This window comes from Saimiri boliviensis, chromosome 17 (genome assembly GCF_048565385.1).
Source record: "Saimiri boliviensis isolate mSaiBol1 chromosome 17, mSaiBol1.pri, whole genome shotgun sequence".
NCBI classification, from domain to species: Eukaryota; Metazoa; Chordata; class Mammalia; order Primates; family Cebidae; genus Saimiri; species Saimiri boliviensis.
In genome coordinates, this window is record NC_133465.1 from 31,280,014 (window position 1) to 31,297,291 (window position 17,278).

At 47.7% G+C, this 17,278-nt stretch overlaps 1 non-coding gene across 1 annotated transcript; it reads right to left on the minus strand.

Moving 5' to 3' along the window:
* Positions 1-16,876: 16,876 nt before the first annotated feature.
* LOC120367076 (U1 spliceosomal RNA) lies at positions 16,877-17,040 on the minus strand. The gene has a single exon (XR_005581568.2). It is a non-coding gene; the product is annotated as a U1 spliceosomal RNA (small nuclear RNA).
* Between the last annotated feature and the right edge of the window lie 238 nt (positions 17,041-17,278).

The following is a 17,278-nucleotide window of genomic DNA, read 5'->3' on the forward strand; positions in this document are numbered from 1 at the left end:
GGGGAAAGCTGCCAGAGGCTCAGTTTTGTCTCCAATTGCTCTGCTAACCAGGCCTGTTTCAGTATCTAGTGCTGCAAAATGAGGCATCCCCAAAATTAGGGGCTTATAGCAACAACAATCAGGCCAGGCACAGTGGCTCATGCCTAAAATCCCAGCACTTTGGGAGGCTGAGGCAAGAGCACCACTTGAGCCCAGGAATTCAAGACCAGCCAGAGCAACAGAGTGAGACTCCATCTCAACAAAAAATATCAGCTCAGTGTTGTGGCATGCACTTGTAGTCTCAGCTACTGGGGAGGCTGAGGTAGGAGGATCACCAGAGCCCAGGCAGTTGAGGCTGCAGTGAGTTATGATTGCCCCATTGCACTGCAACCTGGGCAACAGAGCAAGACCCTGTCTCAAAACAGCAATGGCAACAACAATCATTTTATTATTATCTCTCATGGTTCTGTAGAGGTTCACTAAGGGACTCTTACTCATGATCTCTTGGCCTTTGTTAGAATCAGATGTTTGCTGGAGCAGGAGTCATTCACATGATTAATATGGATGCTGGCTGTTGGTGAGCACCTCCGCTGCGGCTGTCACCCAGGCACTTACATGTGTCCTCTCTGTGTGGTCCGGGTTTCCTTACAGCATGGCAGTTGGGCTCCAAGAACAAGAGTCCTGAGAGAAGCAGGCAGGAGCAAAAACATGACTTCCGCCATAGTCACAAGTCTGCCTAGATGCAAGTGGAAGAAGTGTAGACCACATCTCTCAGTGGGAGAATCATTAGTGTCACATTGTAAGGACCTGTGGGATGGGTTATCTTTTTGCAAGCCATCTTGGAAAATACAATCTGCCATGCTGCCTAACCAGGAAGAACTTCCAAGAGGAAAGCTTGTAACTTGACTCCCAGGAGGTGAAATTGCCCATAAACAGAGAAGCACAAGGTTCTTGAGAAAAAGTTTGGGTATAAGGAGGAGAGGGAGTTCAGTTACTGCTTTTTATTGGTCGGGGGGTGGACAGGGTCTTGCTCTGTTGCCCAGGCTGGGGTGCAGCGATACCATCATAGCCCACTGTGGCCTCAAACTCCTGAGCTCAAATGATCCTCTTGCCTCAGCCTCCCAAGTAATTGGAGTGATGCAGTGGCATGATTATAGCTTACTGCACCTCGAACTCTTGGGCTCAAGCTATCCTCCTGACTCACGCTCTTGAGAAGCTGGGACTATGCAGGTGCATGCCACTGTGACTGGCTAATTTTTAAAAAATTATTATTATTTTTTTGGCCGGGCACAGTGGCTCACGCCTGTAATCCCAGCACTTTGGGAGGCTGAGGTGGGAGGGTCACGAAGTCAGGAGTTTGAGACCAGCCTGGCCAACATAGTGAAACCCCGTATCTACTAAAAATATAAAAATTAGCTGGGTGTGATGGTGGGCACCTGTAATCCCAGCTACTTGGGAGGCTGTGGCAGGAGAATCATTTGACCCGGGAGGCAGAGGTTGCAGTAAGCCAAGATCTTGCCCTTATACTCCAGCCTGGGCAACAGCGTGAGGACTCTGTCTCAAAAAAAAAAAAAAAAAATTTTTTTTTTTTTTGTAGAGATGGGGGGTCTCACTTTGTTGCCCAGATTATTCTCAAACTACTGGCTTCACTTCTCCCGAAGTGTGGGGTTACAGGCATGAGCCATTGTGCCTGGCTTGTATTTTTTTTTTTTTTTTAATTCTTCAACTACACCAAATCAGATAGGCAATTTGTATTTTCTGAAAAGTTATGTACTTAATGTTTTAAAATTTATTTATTTATTTGAGATAGGGTCTCGCTCTGTCACCCAGGCTGGAGTGGAGTGACACCATCATAGCTCACTGCAGCCTTAAACTCCTGGGCTAGGTTATCCTCCTGCCTCAGCCACCTGAGTAGCTGGGACTACAGAATTACACCACTGTACCTGGCTAATTTTTTTTTTTTTAATTTTTTGTAGAGATTGGATCTCGCTATGTTGCCCAGGATGGTTTTGAACTCCTGGGTTCAAGCGATCCTTTCACCTTGGCCTTCCAAATTGCTGGGATTACAGGCGTGAGCTACACACAATAACCAGTCCAAGAGAATTCTGAAAACTGTGATTCCAGAATTGGATTAGATTCTCTTAGAGGGCACTGGGAAGGAAAATGAAGAAAGGGAGCAATAAGAGAGCCTTGCATTGTGGGAAAGTGGTAAGTTTCGGAAAGAGTATCTGATCTTTGTCTTGTACTAGTCTGCTGTTCTTCCAGAGGACCTACTGGAGCTCAGGGGATGGAGAATGACATGGGTCAGAGGTCAGTGGGCACTGACCCTAGCTCCAGGGGAGGGTAGCTTTAGTCTTCTGCCCGAATCCCTGTTTCACTGCAAAGTGGATGGCCATTCCTAAGCACCAGGAGGAGACAGGCTGGTTCCTCTCTGATATGCCTGGAATAAGCCCACCTCCTGCATAAACAGAAGTCATCACACATGCCCACAGTTCCAGCCAGTCCTAAAAACTAAATAGATATGAGTGAGTTTGGAATTAATCTTTAAAAAATTCTCTAGGTGGAAATGGATTGAAATCTATCGAAATATATATGATTACTCGCCCTATAGAAAACAAGAGAGGGAACCCTCCCTGCTCTACTCTCCTGTGAATGAGGCAGAGATTAATCTATTGAAATCAAATGTATAAATTATACATGGATGGGAATTGGCTCAGGGATAAGGTGTCTGATAGGGTGCTGATGGAAATGAAAATGAGGCTTGAAAGATCAATTCTGCTTTTGAATCAGCTCCAGTCCTGCCGATGCCCCTGGGCCTGCCTGGCAGAAAACACCCTGACTTATCAAATTAGAAAACACCCCATCCCCAAGCCTTTGAAACATACACCTTCAAAGTAATTGCTAATGTTTTGGATGATATTTCTGTACGTCACCAGGAATAATAAAAAGGCAATAAAAGTTTGAAGGCCCATATTTTTGCTGCCTGATGGCTGATATAAATCAAACCTACCTCTTCAAAGGAGTAGATGGAAAGTTTTATGGTGTAGCAGTTGCCTGCCAAGGGAAGAGGGGCAGGCCTAAGTCTGGGGACAGGTGTCCCTCCCAGTCCGGCTATTACTGTGTGACCTTCAGCCTGTGATTTAGCTACTCTGAGCTTACTGCTGTTCCATCCATTTATTCACTTATAAACTTGCTTATTCATTCAATCAACTTCATGAGGACCCATCATGTGCCAGGCAACGTGCTATGCACACATTTGCTGTGCAATAAATATAATCAGTACAAAAATGAATACAGGCTGGGCACAGTGGCTCACACCTGTAAACCCAGCACTTTGGGAGGCCGAGGCAGGAGGATTGTTTGAGCCAGGGAATTTGTGACCAGCCTGGGCAACATAGGGAGACCCCCATCTCTGCAGAAAATTAAAAAATTAGCTGGGCATGGTGGCGCATGCCTGTGGTCCCGGCTACTCAAGAGACTGAGGTCAGAGAATAGCTTGAGGAAGTTGAGTCTGTAGTGAGCTGTGACTGCTCTACTGCGCTCCAGCCTGAGCAACAGAATGAGACCTTGTCTCTAATAATAATGATAATAAAGCAAGCATCTGTCCTCAAGAAGTCCTAGGTTAGAGAAACATACACAGGTAACATTGTAGTAGCACCTTGTTAGTGTTAACCAGCACTGACTAGAGTGTTTGAAGATCAGCAGGTTTACAAAGGCATAGAAGTGGTTTTGCCTGACAAAGAGGATTACTCCCTGCTAATGATCATCTGGCCAGAGTTTCACAGTGTGACCTCAGAGAGTCTTTAAAATGACCTCTGCTGAGAAAGTAGCAACAGGAAATGAGCTTAGATTTCAGCAGGACTCATTTAGGTGAAGTGAAAACGAACTTGACCATGCATGTTGTAGGTGGATGAGTGAGATAGTGTTGGCTGATACAGCTCTGGGAGGCCAGGGAGCTTCTCTCTATTCCCAGGGCATTGCACAGCGCCTGGCTCATAGAAGGCACTCTACATGTTTTTTTTTTTTTTTTTTTTTTTTTTAAACAAATGAATAAACAAATGTTGCATTACCTGGCCTTAATTCAGGACAGAACAGATGCTGCCTTGCTTGTACAATGAAGGTACAGATTTATATAACAAACTGCCAGGGGAAAGATGAGACCTTCCCTGACTCTGTGTTGTTATCTGCAGCCATTTGAACTAAATGGCTCACTTGGTTTAAAAAATGGTGTCACTGCGGGTATAATACGCATTCAGCAAAGTTCATACATCTGAAGTAAACAGCTGGATAATTTTTTTTTTTTTAAGAGACAGGGTCTCACTCTATCGCCCAGGCTGGAGTGCAGTGGTGCAATCATAGCTTACTGAAGCCTTTAACTCCTGGGCTCACAGTGATCTGCCCACCTCAGCCTCCTGAGTAGCTAGGACTACAGGTGTGGGCCACCATACTCAGCTAATTTTTAAAGTTTTTGTAGAGACAGGGTCTCACTATGTTGCCCAGGCTGATCTCAAACTCCTGGGCTCAAGCAATCTTCCTGCCTCCTAAAGTGCTGGGATTATAGGCATAGACACTGCACCTGACCAGCCTGATAATTTTTCCAGAGGAACATACCATGTGACCACTCCAGGATCAAGATCTAGAACATTCCTGCTCCCTACCAGCCTCTTCATGCCCTTTCCAGTCCCTTAGAGGAAACCACAACTCTGACTCGTCTTTCTTTTTTTTTTTGGAGACAGTCTCACTCTGTCGCCCAGGCTGGAGTGCAGTGATGGAAAAGCGATTCTCCTGCCTCAGCCTCCCGAGTGGCTGGGATTATAGGTGCATGCCACCATGCCCAGTTAATTTTGTATATTTAGTAGAGACGGGGTTTCCACCATGTTAGCCAGGCTGATGTCGAACTCCCGACCTCTGGTGATCTGCCCGCCTTGGCCTCCCAAAGTGCTGGGATTACAGGCATGAGCCACCATGCCGGGCCAACTGACTTTTCTAAGTTTTTTGGTAGATTCTACCTCCATGTACTCATTTTGTACGAAAAGGGGAAAAAAATTAAATTCATCTTTATTCCAGGAAAAAAAAATTAACAGGTTGATTTTTCCTTCCTGACATTAGAAAACGTAGAATCGCCGGGCGCGGTGGCTCAAGCCTGTAATCCCAGCACTTTGGGAGGCCGAGGCGGGTGGATCACGAGGTCGAGAGATCGAGACCATCCTGGTCAACATGGTGAAACCCCGTCTCTACTAAAAATACAAAAAACTAGCTGGGCGTGGTGGCGGGTGCCTGTAATCCCAGCTACTCAGGAGGCTGAGGCAGGAGAATTGCCTGAGCCCAGGAGGCAGAGGTTGCGGTGAGCCGAGATCGGGCCATTGCACTCCAGCCTGGGTAACAGGAGCGAAACTCCGTCTCAAAAAAAAAAAAAAAAAAAAAAAAAAATTTAAAAAGACCAGCACTTTGGGAGGCCGAGGTGGGCTGATCACGAGGTCAGGAGATCGAGACCATCCTGGCTAACACAGTGAAACCCTGTCTCTACTAAAAATACAAAAAATTAGCCAAGTGTGGTGGTGGGCCCCTGTAGTCCCAGGTCCTCCGGAGCCTGGAGCAGGCGGTTGCAGTGAGCCAAGATCATGCCACTGTACTTCAGCCTGGACAACAGAGCAAGACTCCACCTAAAAAAAAATTTTTTTTTAATAAATAAATAATAAAAAAGATAAAGGGTCATTTAAAAATATGACCAAACTTCCTATGAATTCAGTGACTGCTTTAAAAGTGTTTATTTTCTTAAAAACCATCAATTCTATCCTCATTTGAAAAATAGTAGTATACGTGAGCATGAGAGCTATTTTCTCCCCACCCACAGACAGTGTACAGTACATGCAAAGTTTCTAAACCTTAGCAATGCCCTTAGGACCCCTGCCTTTTCTCAGTGTCTAAGTTACACGGATTAAGATGAACTGATGATTCCAACACTCTTATCCCTCAGTTGAAGAGAGAGAAGTGACTTATCCAGGGTCATATAGCCCACTTATAGCAAAGCTAGGATACAACTTCCAGGCTGGGCACGATGGATTAAGTCTGCAACACTTTGGGAGGCAAAGGCAGGAGGATCACTTGAGCCCAAGAGTTTGAGACCAGCCTAGGCAACATGGGAAAATCCATCTCTATAAAAAAATGTAAAAATTAGCCAGGCATGGTGGCACATGCCTGTAGTCCCAGCTACACAGGAGGCTGAGATGGGAGGATCACTGAAGCCTGGGAGGCAGAGGTTGCAGTGAGCCGAGATTATGCTACTGCACTCCAGCCTGGGACAGAGTGAGACCTTGTCTCAAAAAAAAAAAAAAAAAAAAAAAAAAAAGGCTCTGGGCTGAGGTCCCTCCAGCAGTTGCTCTGGTCTCTACAGCCACTCTGTGCAGAGACCAGCTGATGACCACACACACTGAGCCCCTCCAGACACTTAACTGGAAGTGATGACCAGCAAGGGAGTCTTGACTTGCCTGCTCCATCAAGGCAGGAAGTAGGATGTACAAGCAAGGGATAGGGCCTCCTGATGCCTTTGTAATTTGACCCTGAAGCCTGGTGGGTGCTGGTTCAGGCTCATTCTTCTCATCAAGGCTATGTTATGGCTCCTGTGAACAAGGACAGATGCCCCCAGAGGCCCAAGTTCAAAGCTGCAGACTGGGAGTCCAGTTTCAGAATAGAGGTGCTGTCTGAGGCGAGAGTGGGTGCCTTGGCTATTTTGGCAAGAGCTGACAATGAGGAATTCTTCTCTTGCACAAGCTGTGCAGAAGCATTTTGTGCTGTGGGCTGTCCTGCCCCCGCCTTTCCCTTCCCCAGGCTTGGTGGATGCCACTGCTCCCCAACCCCCTCCCTGACACTGCTAACGACATCCAATTAATTCAGCATAATTTGGTTCATTACAAGCCCTTAGGTTGGCAAGCGTTTTTTTCTCAGAGTGCAGAGCTGCCTTCCTAGGCTTTCTCAAAAGGGACAAGGCTCTGAGTCAGGGAGGGGAGAGAGGGCAGAGTCCTGCTGTATCTGCCCAGCTGGGTACCAAGGAGATGTTGGATGCTGGATACAGGCCGGGCTGTGCTCACCCCAGCAAATCACAGACTTTCTGGCGCCCCCACACCTCTGGTTAAAAATATGATGAAAATGGGGACATGGCAAGACACCTCAGCAGAAACATCAAACCATCCTTGGGTCCTGCCAATAGGCACCAGCCTTGTGGGGCTGGCGATGTCAGTTCTATGCTGAGTGGGCCCCTACTTGATGACTATGGGAAACTGTTCCTATAGGGGCCTGTGGGAAAGGAGGCCCCTGCTGTGGCCAAGACCCAGCCAGCCTCAGCTGACGGCCGGCAGGGTCTGCTCCTTGGGCCTGGTCTTCAGTGAGGGAGAAAATACTTGGGAGAACCTGTAGCTGCACACACAGGGTGGAGGCATGAAAGGGAGGCTGGACCATGGGAGCAAAGCACCAATGAGGGCCTGCAGAATCAGGCAGGCCAGGACTGGACTCATTGCCTGTGGCTTGCCCTCTGTGTGGCTGTGGCCTCACTGATCTTTATTGTCTTTGATCATAAACAGCACATTTCTAATGCCTCCTTCATTCCTTGGGATTATGAGAATGAGCAGGATGATGGGAGGCCGTCAATGTCAAGGTCAAGGGAAGAGGTCCAGCAGCCAGACAGCCTGGGCTGCGATCCTGGCTCCACCACTCCTGTGTGACGTTGGGCAAGTCACTTCACCTCCTTAAGCCTCAGTTTCCTCATCTGTGAAATGAGGAAATATTAATAATTGTATCCATTTCCTAGGAGTGTTGTGAGGGTTCAACCAGAGCTTGGAAGGGCCCTGGCACACAGTAAATGCATAGGCTATTAGTACTGTTCTTAATGATGTGGGTAGAGCGCCCAGCACCCTGCCTGGAACTTCACAAAGCCTCTGACATTAGCCTCTCTCCCTGGTGACTTAAATTTCTCATTTACAAAAAAGGGATGTTGGCCATGCGAGATGGCTCACGCCTGTAATCCCAGCATTTTGGAAGGCTAAGGTGGGTAGGTCACAAGGTCTGGAGATCAAGACCACCCTGGCCAGTATGGTGAAACCCCGTCTCTACTAAAAATACAAAAAATTAGCTGGGCCTGGTGGCTCGTGCCTGTAATCCCAGCTACTCAGGAGGCTGAGGCAGGAGAATTGCCTGAACCCAGGAGGCGGAGGTTGCGGTGAGCTGAGATCGCGCCATTGCACTCCAGCCTGGGTAACAGGAGCGAAACTCCGTTTCAAAAAAAAAAAAAAAATACAAAAATTAGCCGGGAATGGTGGCACATGCCTGGAGTCTCAGCTACTCGGGAGGATGAGGCAAGAGATCGCTTGAACCCGGAAGGTGGAGGTTGCAGTGAGCTGGGATTGCGCCACTGCACTCCAGCCTGTGTGACAGAGTGAGACTCCGTCTTAAAAATTAAAAAAATAGGGATGTTAATTTATACCTAGCTCAGTGAGGCTCTTCCAGAAAACCTTTCCAAGCACTCTCCTTCTAACCTAGGAGAACATGATTTTCCTCCCCTGCTTCACAGCAAGGATGCAGACTTCCACTGGGACCCTGAACACATAGGTTTCTGTGTGTTATTCTCCTCTCAGAGCAGGAACTGTGAGGATTGCAGCATTGCCATGTCCCTGTGCCTCACCTAGTGCCTGATGTGTGTGAGACACTCGGTGAGGGTCTGTGAATTGAGCCACTGCGGGTGCCAGGGCTGTGCCAGTGGGATGTGGAGGAGAACACATGTCAGATGAGCAAGAAGGTGCCTGTGTGGTGGTAGTGGCTGCCCTGTGGAACAGGGAGCAGCAGGGCTTATGTCTGCCGGGGCCTCCAGCCTCTGTTCCAGAAACTGGAGTTTCTAAAGCCGTAAGATGCAGTGGAGAGATGGAAGGAGGATTGGGATGGAACAGAGGGAAGAATTATGCAATTATCTTTTCCCTGCTCATTTCCTAACCCCCCACCCAACCCTCCACCCTTGGTTAATCATCAAGTCCACAACATTAAAATCTCCAGGGGAGCTGTTATAAATCTGAAATGCCCAGACCTCTCTCCAGACCAATTAAATCAGAAATCCCTGCGGGTGGGACCCAGGAGTTCCTACTTTCTTTTCAAGTCCTCAGGTGATTCCAGTGTGCAGCCAAGGTTAAAAATATCAGATCACTTTGGGAAAGACATGGTTTCAGAGTCTCAGGGACTACAGGATTGAGTGACATGTCTTGGCAGCCCCATTGATTTCAGGTTTCCAGCATTGTTTTTTAGAGCAGCGACTAGCGAATGACTGATACTTACTGGGCGTCCACTATCCACAAAGCCCCGGCTGGGTGCTGAAGGGAATATAGCAATAACCCACAGCAAAACCAAGAATAAACAACATTTAGTAACTGCCTGTTGTATCCCAGACACTTAGCAGACATCTGCTAGTCCTTACAAAAATTTACAAATTTCTTACCCCCATTTTAGAGATGAAGGAGATAGCAGACACTAGCACCCTTCCCATATTGACCGTCATGTACTCCAGGCTGCTTACTGCAAACATCTGTGGGTTCTTTGTTTTGTTTTGCTTTTTGGTTTCCGGTCAAAGGAGCATGCGAGGACCCTCACAGAATAAGCTGGAAACATCCTCAACCAAAGACGAGTGAAAGTTAGTGGACAAACACCCTAGTTCTTCACCTCTTGGCTGGGAGAGCTCTGAGATGTATTCTACACAAGCGAGCTCAAACTTTCCCACATATTAGATCACTCGGGGATATATATATATATGTAACAACTTGATGCCCAGGCTATATCCCAGACCAATTAAATCAGAATCTCTGTGGATAGAACTCCAGCATCCATGTTTTCAAAATCTTCCTGATGATTGCAGCATTCATCCCGGTTAGGAAAGGGTATTCTACAGTCCCCCAAAGTTACCCAGCAGGATTGAACTTCAGTAGCCTAGTGTGGCAACTTGATGAGTAATGCTTCCTGTCGGGGGTTCTTTCTTTTCCCTGTCTCATCTCCCACTTTGTCTGCCTGCACTTCCTGGAATCACCTCCCAATAAACTTCAGCTATCATGTCCTGGTTTCAGGGTCTGTTCTGTGGGGATCAAAAGAAGCCGAGATCTGGAAAGGTGAAGTTCCTTGCTAAAACCTCATAGCCAGGACATGGCAGAACCAGCCTTTGAATTCATGCTTTCCACAGACTTTGTGGTGTGATGGGCGAGCCAGATATTCAGAAAGCCACATTATAGGACAAAAGGAAATGAAAGATCAAAGGAATGTTGAAACAGATGCCTGAGGAGGATTCAAACAAACCAAACCTGCCACGGAATGTGACTGGGAGTCAGGAAAGTCTTCTTCAATTTGGAATCATTTATGCTGGTAAATGACAGGGATTTCCTGACATGGCGCTGTGGGGCCAGGACATTGCCAATCAGTGTTGGACCAGCAGGAGCAGAGGCCCAGAGATGGAGCCCAGAGCAGGCTTGTACGAGTGAGTGGTCAGCTGGGATGTGATATGAGCTGGAACTAGAGGAGACAGATGGTGGGACTGGGTGGTCCCTGAGCATCAGGAGTTTCTCCATTCTCTCAGTCCTCCGGGTCCCGCCTTAACCTTCTGTGTTGGATTTGGCATGACTGGGTAAGAGTCTTCTCTCTGGAATCTTTTTTTTAAATTGTACTTTAAGTTCTGGGGTACACGTGCAGATCTTGCAGAATTGTTGCATAGGTACACAGATGCCATGGTGGTTTGCTGTCTCCATCCCCCGCATCAACTACATCAGGCATTCCTCCCAGTGTTATCCCTCCCCAACCTCCCTGCCCCCCACTGTCCTTCTCCTAGCCCCCTACCCCACTCCTTTTATTGCGGGGGGAGACAGGTTCTCGCTGTATTGCCCAGGCTAGAGTGTAATGTTGCCATCATGGCTCACTGCAGCCTGTTCACCTGTGTTCAAGTGATCCTCCCACCTCAGCCTCCTCAGTAGCTAGGACCACAGGTGTGTACCACCATGCCTGGCTAATATTTATTATTTTATTTTATTTGAGATGGAGTCTCACTCTGTTGCCCAGGCTGGAGTGCAGTGGCGCGATCTCAGCTTACTGCAACCTCTGCCTCCCGGGTTTAAGCCGTTCTCCTGCCTCAGCCTCCTGAGTAGCTGGGACTACAGGCGCATGCCACCACGCCCAGATAATTTTTTGTAGTTTTAGTAGAAACCAGGTTTCACCATGTTAGCCAGGATGGTCTTGATCTCCTGACCTTGTGATCCACCCACCTCGGGCTCCCAAAGTGCTGGGATTACAGGCACGGGCTACCATGCCCAGCCACTCTCTGGAATCTCTTACCCCAACTGTGAGGGCAAGGGGCTAACTCAAAGCTATGTCCAGGGATATGGGTGGGAGGGGGAGAAAGAGGTAGACCAATGTCAAGTCTTGATGGTGAACCTGAGCTGCTCATAAAGGAAACATCCTACAGGGACAGGGTAGCAGGCATTGGGGGTCCATCTGGTCCCCACTCTCCTCTGCCCCTTTACCACCCACCATCTGCTGCTCCCTGTATTCAATGTCTGAAAGGCCGAGCCTGCTCTTGCCACCCGGCCTTTGCCTCTGCCATGGCCTCTTTCTTCAATTCTCAGAATGCTCCCTTTTCCACGTCATTCAGAATTCTGCTCCAAACACACATCCTTGGAGAGGCTCTCCTGGGCTACCTTCCCCTTTCCCTCGTCCCCTCTTCACGGGTTCTCCCACATCAACTCATTTTCTTCCTTTACTGCACATAACACATCTGAGGTTCATCTTGAGTCTGTTTCTGTTGGTTTCCTTATCCTGTCAGGCTTCCCTTCCAGGCTGCATTGGAGCAGGCAGGAGGCTCTGTCTCTGTCACGTGTGTCTCTCCCCTCCGCTCCTAGAACAGTCAGTGACTGAACAGGGCAGGCCCAGAGAGCTGTGCAGTGGGGGTCTGGGTGAATTCTGGAGGGTGGGACGGAGGGCACTGCCTTTGCTCTGCCATGCTGCATTGGGGATGTTGATCTGTGCTCAGGCAGCCAGGCTGGCCCAAATGAGCAGTGCCTAACAGTGGGCAATCAATATAGATAGGGGAGCTAAATCAGGTTAAGACCCATCTCTCCCGGGTTGGTGTCAGGCCATAAATAGCTTCACAGCAGTCCAAGGTCAAGGGTGTGGCTTTCACCCCACTCCCACCTCCACTGCCTACACAGGGCTCCTCCTGCCAGCCCAGGGAGCCCACCGGCCTGTGCACGTGTCCTCCAGGCTGTTGCTCTTCTCCTACCCTGCTTCCCTCTCATCTCACGCACTAGAATGTCCTTTCCTTCTGCATTTTATTTCTGTACCCAAGGTCTGAGGTGGTCACGCACACACTGACATTTAAAGACCCAGACGAGAAATCAATCAGTGTGGTCTGTCCTTCAGCACCTCATGTGGCTGAGCCAGGCCTTGTGTGGCTCACACCCTATTGATTTGCGATGGTAGCCATGGATGCTGAAATGACAAGTGGGACTTGCTCTGGGAAAAGCAGGAGGCAGCATATCAGAATGGTCAGGAGCCTTGGGAACCATCCTGCCCGGATTTGAATTCCAACCTCTGTGATTTGCTGGCTGTGTGACCTGGGCCACGTGCTCAACCTCTCTGGGTCTCAGTGAATGGGAGATGACTGACATCTACACCAGGACTGCAGTGATGATAGGGGGTGCCGATAGACATCAAGCACAGAGAATGGGGTCTGTGACACAGTGCTGTGTAAACGCTGGCGATTGTTACGGTCTTCAGACTGAGGATAGACACGCAGCCCAAGATTGTTATGGGGATGAAATGAAATAACTCACATGTAATCCCACTTAGCATGGTACAAACACTCAATAGATATTAGCTGAGCCTGCAACTTAAGGAGATACAATTTGGAGGATATAGGCCAAGGATAAATGTCCCCTGAAAGGACAATAATCATTAGGAACAAAGAAGGATTGAATTTATGAATTCACAAACCACCCAGCTTTTCAGGAGGATAGCTCTCAGGCAGAGTGAGGTGCGCTTGCTGTGGGGCTGCCTGGAGTCAGGCAGTGTGAAGCTGCTTTGCCCCAAGGAGCTCGTTCCATCTGCGGTGAGACGAAAGGCCATCTGGGCTCAGGGGTCATGAGTCCTCATGTGACTCCCGGAGCCCGATTAGTGAGCTGTGGGAGGTAGAAATCCTCTCCAAGGAGTTCTGGGCTCCCAGCCTCAGATACAATGTCCTTTTTATATCTATCGTATGCCTGGGGCCAGGACCTGATCATATGCCTGTTTGGATTGAGGGCAAAGGGTAAAGAGGGCTGGGAGGGAGTGAATTAAGAATTACCCAAGTCCCAGAAACATGAGCAGAGGTTACCCTCAGGACTGGAATGTGGCAAAAGAAAAGTGGGATCTGTGCCTGGGGAGAGGCTGCATTGGCAGGAGGAAGAGAGGAACCAGTGGTAACTGAACTCTGGGCTGTGAGGGGTTTTTTTGTTTTTTGTTTTTTGTTTTTTTTTGAGATGGAGTTTCGCTCTTGTTACCCAGGCTGGAGTGCAATGGCATGACCTCGGCTCACCGCCACCTCCGCCTCCTGGGTTCAGGCAATTCTCCTGCCTCAACCTCCCAAGGAGCTGGGATTATGGGCACGTGCCACCATGCCCAGCTAATTTTTGTATTTTTAGTAGAGACGGGGTTTCACCATGTTGACCAGGATGATCTCAATCTCTTGACCTCGTGATCCACCCACCTCGGCCTCCCAAAGTGCTGGGATTACAGGCATGAGCCACCGTGCCCGGCCTGCTGTGAGTTTTATATACATCTCAGGGAGCTGTGTCTGAAGTCTGGAGTCTGAAGGCACGAAGCTAATAAAGGGAAGAGCTGGGATTTGAACCTAGGTTCATGGATTCCAAAGACTGTTTCCTCATGGATGGTACTGGTTGGTACCCTGATGGAATTGAGACAGAACAGAAAATCTGCCAGGGATACCCACCCTTATGTAAGGGGAGGGTAGATGCCAGTATTCAGGCCATTAGAGAATAGAATTCTGTTTTGTTTTGTTTTGTTTTGTTTTGTTTTTGAGACTGAGTGTCACTCTTGTAGCCCAGGCTGAAGTGCAATGGCACAGTATGTTGTGGGCCAAGGCTAGTGTGGCCACAGCTTTGTAGAGGGTGCCTTGAGATGCTCTGCTGTCTAGATTACTAGACTGTCTTTGTTTTGTTTTGTTTTTGAGACAGGGTCTCACTCTGTCACCCAGGCTGGACAAGAGTGCAGTGGCACTATCACTGCTTACTGCAACCTCTGCCTCCCAGGCTCAAGCGATCCTCTCACCTCAGCATCCCAAGTAGCTGGGACTACGGGCGCACACCACCATACCTGGCTAATTTTTGCATTTTTTTGTAGCAGCGGAGGTGGGGGGGCGGGGTGGTTGTCATGTTGCCCAGGCTGGTCTCGAACTCCTAGGCTCAAGCGATCCTCCTGCCTCGGCCTCCCAAAATGTTGGGATAACAAGAGTGAGCCGCCATGCCCAGCCTCCCTAGACTCATTCTGCACTCACCTTCAGATTATAATTTAGTTCCTGGGAATCTTTCTAGCAGAAAGAGGCGTCCCACCTGCAGATACACGGGTTCCTCTTGCTGATAACACTTACTTCTCTTCATGAGTGACGAGGCTTGGGCTGTGTGACAATGTGGAGTAGAGGAAAGAGTATGGATTCTAGAGTCCGATTGGTTTTTCCGTGCATTAGCCTGCAAATTTCTTAACCTCTCTAAACTTCTATTTCCTTCCTCATTGGTAAGATGGGGTTTAAAAGACTGACCTGAGGGAGCTAATGCAAGTGATGGCGGGCACCTGTAATCCCAGCTACTTAGGAGGCTGAGACAGGAGAATCGCCTAACCTGGGAGGCAGAGATTGTGGTGAGCTGAGATCGTGCCACTGCACTCCAGCCTGAGAGATAGAGCAAGACTCCATCTCAAAAAAAAAAAAAAAAAGAAAAGAAAAGAAAAAAGAAAGAGATGCCTAATCCAGTAAGGACTCAACAACTGGTTAGATATTTTTAAGCAGATTGACATTCTAATCTGGCAATCATTCTTTTCTGAGTTGGTCTCTCAGCTATTGGGTAGCAACAGAATAAGGATGAGAATTTCATCAGGCTCCAGAGATCTAGGCTTGAGATGCTGACCCTTGGGAGTGCCCTCAGAGAAGCCACTGGGTGGGCTAGCCTTGACTTTGCAGAAGTGCAAGCCTGGTAGGTCATGGTGGTGAGGGTCACTGGGGGTGGGATGATTATCTGGAGGGGGAGGAGGCAGTCTGAGGTGGCTGGTGAAGGCATAGTATTGGAGATGGGTAACTGAGGGCCAGAGAGCCTATGAGTCCCCAGTTCTGAGAAGACTCCAGGAAGCCAACCAAGCTGAAGGCAGGATGCCTGGTACTCAGGAATGGCAGGAAAGCCACAGGCTGAACTAGACTAGCTGCCTCCCCACCAACTACCTGCTGTGTAAAAACAGATCCCTGGCCCATCATTGAAAATTCTCTCCTCAGCCCCAGCAAAGCACCAATCTCCATTCTGTCTCTATGAATTTGTTTAATCTGTATATTTCATATAAATGAAATCATATAGCATATGATCTTTTGTGTCTGGCTGCTTTCACTTAGCAAAAGTTTTTGAGGTTTATCCACAATATAGCATGTATCAATACTTCATTCCTTTTTATGGCTGAATAATATTCCACTATATATATATATATATATATATATATATATATATATATATATATGCATGCCACAATTTGCTAAACCACTCTTCTGTGGATGTACATTTGAGCTGTTTCCACCTTTTGCCTATTGTGGATAAACATATAAACATGCCTGGTCAGGTACTGGGTTGGATATTGGTTTTTAATTATTTCGTGCATATACCTTGCAGTATAATTGCTAGATTATACAGTAATTCTGTGTTTAACTTTTTGAGAAACCACCATGCTGTTTTCTACCACACCTGAAACATTTTTCATTCCAATTAATACAGTCTTAAAGGTTCCAAAGGTATTGTGTATAAAATAGCAAAAAATAAGCTATTAAATTTTGTTTTCTTTCTTTCTTTCTTTTTTAAGATGGGGTTTCACCATGATGGCCAGGCTGGTCTTGAACTCCTGACCTCAGGTGATCCACTCACCTTGGCCTCCCAAAGTGCTAGGATTACAGGCATGCGCCACCGCACCCGGCAACTTTTGTTTTCAAAATTGGAAACTTTCATCACTTCCCTAAAATGGAAACAGATCCTTGGGCACACTTCCTGGCTGGATCCCGCTTGCTGCACTAGCACAAAGAGCAGGGGTTGGCTGCTCACCCTCCTCCTGCCCCCTCTCACTTGCCCTTCACATACAGTCACTTGTAACTTATTGTTACTGACTTTGAATGGAAGCTTTCAGCTGCTCCATTCTTCCTCTGTTGGTTGAAGGACTGTCAATGTGATGGGAATTACAACCCTAGCTGCTGTTATCTGTGTCGTCTGGCTGGCTGTGTGTTACTGGCTGCACTTCCCAGGAAATTAATCCCCTAAGTGAGGATGGCAAATGATAAAAACCTGGCACGTAAATAAGGAGACAGGCAGCATTCCACTGACATGCCTTGGGAAGTGATCAGCTTGTCCCTGTGCACCATACTCTATGTCCCCAAGCTTCAGGGCCATTCATCCACCGGGAAACAGCCAGACTTTTATTTATTTATTTATTCATTCATTCATTCATTCATTCATGCATGCATGCATTCATGCATTCAATGAACATTTATGGAATAGAGCACCTATCTTGTGCAGACCGTCCTAGACATTTTTATAAGAGCTGTATTGTGTAAGACATACAATAGAAATATATAGATATTTTCTTAAGAGACCAGGGGAGAGCACGAATGCAGTCCCCCACTACCACATATTATGCAGTCGAGTTTCCCACATTTGGGAAAGTCTCAGGGGTCAGCACACCCGGAGTACAACGGATAAGCCTTGGCCTGGGAAAACCACCTTCGTGATCATGGTATCTCCCCTGCCAGATAAGTATAATGGAAAGACATACTTACCTGGCAGGGGAGATACCATGATCATGAAAGATATTATTGTCCTCAGTTCAAAATGAGAAAATGGAGATTCAGAGAAATTAAGAAATGTTCTCAGGTCGCACAGCTAGTATGTAGTGGAACCAGGACTTCAAGCTGAATTCCCTAGGGCCTCCCTATCTATCTCATTTCCTTCTACACTTATTTACAACAGGTTGTATGTGCCAGGTACCCGTAGTAGGC